Source organism: Herpailurus yagouaroundi, unplaced genomic scaffold, assembly GCF_014898765.1.
Source record: "Herpailurus yagouaroundi ecotype Mexico unplaced genomic scaffold, PumYag 29, whole genome shotgun sequence".
Lineage (NCBI taxonomy): Eukaryota > Metazoa > Chordata > Mammalia > Carnivora > Felidae > Herpailurus > Herpailurus yagouaroundi.
In genome coordinates, this window is record NW_024412377.1 from 24094154 (window position 1) to 24100680 (window position 6527).

The following is a 6527-nucleotide window of genomic DNA, read 5'->3' on the forward strand; positions in this document are numbered from 1 at the left end:
ACCAAATGAGTATTACTGCAAACATTACTGGTAAAAGTCACTCAACTTGAAATCTCATTCACCTTATTTTAAAGTTTATTTATTTATTTATTTTGAGAGAGGGAGGGAGGGAGAGAGAGGGAGAGTGAGCACACAAGCAGGGAAGGGGCAGAGAGAGAAAGAAAACCCCAAGCAGGTCTTGCACTGTTAGCACAAAGTCTGATGGGGAGGGTGGGGGGCTTGAACCCATGAACTGTAAGATCATGCCCTGAGCTGAAATCAGGAGGCAGACATTTAACCGACTAAGCCACCCAGGCACCCCTTATTTACCTTTAAATCATAATTCGCCTTTCCACAATGGCATCATCAGAATTCCTGAGCTTAGTGTCAATCAACTATTCCTGTTTGAAGTAATCATAATTTGCTCAAAATGAAGAGTTTCAACAGGGCATATGATTTACTATCCCACCAAAAGTGCAGATGCCTTTCCTAATTAGAATCATATATATCAACAGCAGACTATTCATTTACTTTTGAACTTTTGTATTACTCTTGGGAAGAGGTCTAGGATGTTGTCATCAAGGACAAGAGACAGTAAATCCCCCAGTCTCAACACTTGCGAATCATGGAACAACGAAAAAATGATCCTCAGTTTCTCGCCTTTAAAATAGGATTGTCTTAGTGTAAAGAGTTCTCATGAGGAAGGGAACGTGAGCAAAGGACAATTATTACACATTCAAAATTAATTTTGTTCCTCTTTTAGATGGAAATTTTATTTTATTTCATCAACAGTTGGCTAGCCAAACGTCTGGTCATTTATAGAATAAAATGTAAGAAGGTAGAAAAATTTCATTTGGAAAACTAATTAAAAGGTACCAACAAGTATTTATTACCCAACTGACTTCAATCTTTTGATTTCCATCCATCCAGGAATAAAATACTGTAGTAACATGATACATAAGTAGAGGCAGATTGGAGCCATACTGTGAAGCAATGAAAAGTTTTTCTGATGTCATATCCCACTTTGAGATATGTAACCCCATTCAACCAGGAACACCATCCAGACACCTGCATTGTCACTCAGCCAACCCTGTCGGTTTCTCAGGCATGTCCTTCTGAATCTGTTTTGGGGTCTTCATTGCACTCACCATGACTAAATATCCGAATTCCTGACATCACTTTGCCTCTGTTCTCTGCTCCTTCCAACTGGCATTCCACACTGCAGCCAAAAGATCTTTGTAACACATACCTAATGATGCCATTTGTCCTGCCCAAAATTATTCACAGGCCCCTCAGCCAGGCGCCCAAGTCCTTTCATGATCTGACCCCTGCCTCTTCTTTCAACTTTACCTGTCTGCCATCTCATAATCTTGGAAATGTGTGCACTTACAATTCTTAACAAAGGGTAAGGCATTCACCACATGATTTCACAGCACTGGACCTATTTTTCGAATCCAGAATGTCCTGCCTTGTTTGTCTGATTGATCTTCAATATGCTATCCATGTACCAGCATCTGACTAAAAGTTTCTTTGATCTGCACTCTCATAGATTAATTCCTTATTATTCTGAATTCTTCCTTTTCTTTAAATACGATACATTTTTGTATTAGTTTGTGCATCTAAAATCCAGTCTATTGAAGGAAGGAACATTATCTTATTCAGAGCAGGACCTTTTGATACAACTGTATTTACAGCGGGAGTCACATGGATAGAGCCATTTCGATACAGGCAGACCTTGAAATGTCTCTGTCAAAGTACAATATATTTGACTCCCGTGATTCTTCCTTCCTTTATACATAAGGGTTTACTTTCCATTTGATAAGATACTATATTGCCATTATATTTTTAAAGAAAATCATATTTGTAAGAAACTAAACACATAAAGGTATACTTTTAAGTTTGTCAGAATTGGGATCATGTTCTCCCCTATGGCATGCACCTCATCTCCTTCTGGGCTTTGTTCCAATGATTTTTGTAAAATCCCTGCCCGCCCTACGGCAAGTTACAATGCCCTCCACAGTTGTTCGCCCTCTCCTCTTTCCCTGCCTTGATATTTTCTATAGTACTTATCAGTGTCTGATATAATCAAATGTACATATGCATATGTTTGTTTGTTTTTTACATAATCCTATATTTGATATAATCATATATTTATTTATTTGCCCTCTCTACTAGAATGTAAACCCCATGAGAAAGGAATTTTTGTCTACTTTATGCACAGAGTGAGCTATTCATAAATATCTGTTGACTGAACAATTATTTGCTTTAGTATTGTTTACCCCCAGCACAGAACCAGAGACACAGATTCACATACAAGTAGTTTATTTGAGAGATGATACCAGGAAACGGGGTAATGGAGACAGTCAGGGAGCAGAGAAAGGACGGGAATCAAAGGGTGTGTTATTGAGCAAGTTACCACTGAAACAGGAGTTTCATCTTGGGGGGAGATATAGACATGTGCTTCACAATTATGCCACCTCACAGGTGAGAAAGCTGAAGTATCAACAGCTTTCCTGTTAGTCACTGGTTGACAGCTCTTCCTGGGGGTCATTATTTCTCCTGTATTCTCAGCCTGCCACATGGAAGCCAAGAAGGTTTGACTATCAGAGAAAATCCTCAGGTAAAGAAAAGTGGGTGCTGGCAATCGGAAATCAAGTGAGGGTGTAAAAGACCAAAGGGTTTGGGCAGCTACCAACAGCATCTGCTACAAAATTAGAAAAATGATACATGATACATTATACATGTGAATATGCACACACACACACACACACACACACACACCCTCACATGCATGCATACATACTACAGAGCATATACCACAACTGCCCATTTCTTTACATAGAAAATGAGGCAGAATTGCTCCATAGGTAACAAATAAGGTACCAAGGAATTCAGAATTTCAGTTAAACTATCTACTTTAATAAATGATTTATTTATGTTCAACTTTGCCCCCTCTCATATTTGGTTTTAATAATACAAAAGTATGTGCTTTAAGCTGATTAGACTCTATACCAATCTGATCCCAAAGATTCCGAAGACATTTAGGTTATGCAAATGTTCTCAATATTGATAAAGTTTAGGCCAGATGATTTAATGAATTCCCACTTTATAAACTGATTAAAAAGCTCCAGGCTAAGAAGACAATTTCCATGAAATGTACAGGAAGAAGCTAATGAAGCAAAACAGGTAATTGCTCTGATGAAGACAAGAAAAAGGGCCTCTAAACTCTCTGGTATGACTGAACACACAATGACATGCAACATCATTTAATTAATATTTCCTTTAGATTGAGATAGAATTGAAGATTACACTCAATATTATAAATTCATAATATTCAAATTTTCTTAAATTTCGAATACATCATAATTTGCCTAAGCAATTTGGTGATGCTAACCCTCAACCACATTTAAAGATATGTCACTTGGGCACCTGGGTGGCTCAGTCGGTTAAGCATCTGACTTCAGCTCAGGTCATGATCTCCCGGTTCATGAGTTCAAGCCCAGCATGGGGCCCTGTGCTGCCAGATGGGAGCCTGGAGCCTGATTCAGGTTCTGTGTCTCCCTCTCTCTCTCTGCCCCTCCCCCTGCTTGCACTTTTTCTCTCTCCCTCTCCCCCTCTCGAAGATAAATGAACATTTAAAATAATAATAAATAAATGAAAATATGTTGGTTCAGTCATTTTAAATCAATAGTGAGCACTAGCAATGTATTTACTAAATTTGGGATATAATTATTTTTAAGCACTGTGAAATAACTTATTAAAAAATCTACAAAGTAATCCTTTTCATATTTAGTTTATTCACAATCAAAACTACTTACATTTTCCTTGTCGCATATACTATAAATAACTTATTCTTAAGTGTTATAGAAATAATCCAAGTTGACAGTTTTCTTTTTCATTGTATCTAATTTTATTAATCTGGATTTCTTTAAAAATATTCCTTGGTTAGGAATTAGTTTACTGTTAATGACAAATTTATAAATCAATTACAAATACACTAATAAACAGAATTTACAAACAATATGTTCACACTCACCTATTTCCATATAGATATAATTCACATTCTTTGCTACTTATATAACAAGATACATTTTGAGGTCATTAATATTTTAAAAATCATAATTTTTAGGAAGTTGCACATCCTTCTTTTCCTTTTTTTGTTTAGAGAATGCATTCTTATTATTTTTATGATCATTATAATATTTTTAATTTCTCAAAGCTTACTTCAAACATGATAGACACATTTATATATATAAGAATTCACATTATAAATTTATATATAATTTTAGAATACCTTGCACAAAGCTTAATTTCAACTGATTAATAAACATATTATAGGTAATGTAGAAAACAATTCATTTTTCTGAACTGTAGCTCATAAATAGATAGTTCATGTTATAATGACTCAGAGATATTACAAAGTACATAAAAAACTCAGCAAGGACAAAAGCATTTTCTTTGACTAAACTAATGAAATTAATAGACACTTTAGAATCCTGATGAAGAAAAAATACATTTTTCACAAATTGAAAATAAAATGAGTAATATGAATAATTTTAAGTATAATTTCAATAATGATGAAAAGTCCTGTCCAAAATAACTTACCACAACTTCTGGAAGAAGCAATTGAAATTCTGTCAAACTTTTCACATAGAAATATTTTTAAACATATAAAATAAATTTCTTTATTCTCTGAATCCAGTATTCCAACCTGAGTATTATTTACAAGTCTGGTTTTCTTATGGTGTTTATGAGTGGGCCAAGTGTTGAGAAGGCTAGAAGACTTTTCAGAAAATAGTTTTATTAGTTTTGATGTTATGTGGCCCATGTCTAAGAGAAAAGTATTTTTCTTCTATAAGAGGCCCAAGGGAACGTGTAAAGTAGGACCCGAAAATATTAGTACTATCACGTTTCTGTCACCTCTCAATTGAAAGGAAAGAACATCTCCTTAAGTGAAAATACATGAATGAACAAATCCATCCATCTATATGTACATACATCACAGGCAATAAAAATGGATAATCACCAAAACACTCCCATTGATTATTCACTGAATCTGACACAATTTGAATAATTCTGAATAACTGTCGCTTGATTATTTGCAGGGCAAATCCCACTCCCCAAGCAAAAGAAACAGTATAGATGAATTAAATAAGTGATGATATACAAAATGTGTGTGCAATTTTTCAAAATATCTCCATGACAGAGCAGAGCAACTTTGCAGAGGTGGTATCCTACTCAGGTCTGAGAAAGTTGAGACAAGAGGGCAGAAAGCTGAGGGATGAGTAGGAACAAGTACCAAAGAGTTGCCAGTATTGTGTGGAGGCAGCCGTCTTCTTGGCAGCTGAGGAAAGGGTGATGATGGGGTGGACAAGCAGAGGTGAGGCAGACCTAACATCTAAGAAGGTGACAGTGGGGGTGGGGGGCAAGTGAGAAGAAGTGATGGAGTGTCCAATAGCCAAAGTTCTGGGGAGGGATTGAACAAATAAGTGAATAAATTGAGGGTAATGGAAGCCAGGTTCTTCTTCCATGTCAGAGAAGCATTTACAAATATGGCATTTTCGCATACTGGAAAAAAAATCTGAGATACTGCATTGTAATTTAAAGTATCAGTTTGGACTGCAGTTAAGGTTATTAATCATAAATAAATATGTAGATAGGGAAATAGATATGTATATGCATATATGTATACATTTATTTCATAAATCACTCCTTGCTGAGAGAAGCACAAATGTTTCTAAATGCCATTTTCTTAATTGAAAGAATCTACAGCTTGCGAGAGAAATGGCTGATTCCATGGCTGAGTTAGGAAAAATACAAGATGAGTGCCAAAAAATGATGGCAGTATGTCAAAAGGATGCAGGAAGGGCTCATGTGCTAAAATAAAACAATTTCAGCATCAAAATTAGTGATAGTAACAAAATACAACTCATTGATTAAAACAAGAATCTATGAGTACATACTGATATAAATTTTTCTTAAAGTTTCAAGAAAAGGGAAAGTATCTCCTTAAAGAAGAGGGACAACTAGTAGCTACAAAGGAAATGACAGAAATACAAATTCACACAATTAGACAAGGAGCACAGTGGTGGCTGATTCACATAAATCTTCAATGGATGTTTAGGCTGATGGGTGAAGGTTTTATGAACAGCAGAATATTGCCCTAGATTCTGAGTACAGTAAAACCTTGGTTTGTGAACATAATTTGTTCTGGAAACATGCTTGTAATCCAAAGCACTTGTATATCAAAGCAAATTTCCCCATAAGAAATCATGGAAACTCAGATGATTTGTTCCACAACCCAAAAATATTCATATAAAAATTATTAAAATACTGTAATATAACACAAAATAATAAAGAAAATACAAAATATAAAGAAAAATAAACAAACTAACCTGTGCTTAACTTTGAAAACTTTCGTGGCTGGTGTGAGGGAGATAAGAGAGAGGAGGGTTATTGTGTAGGATGGCTTTGACTATCAGTAATGTCTATTGGCTCAATGAAATCTTTTTCTTTTCATGCAACTTTAAGAAGGAACCCATCCACTG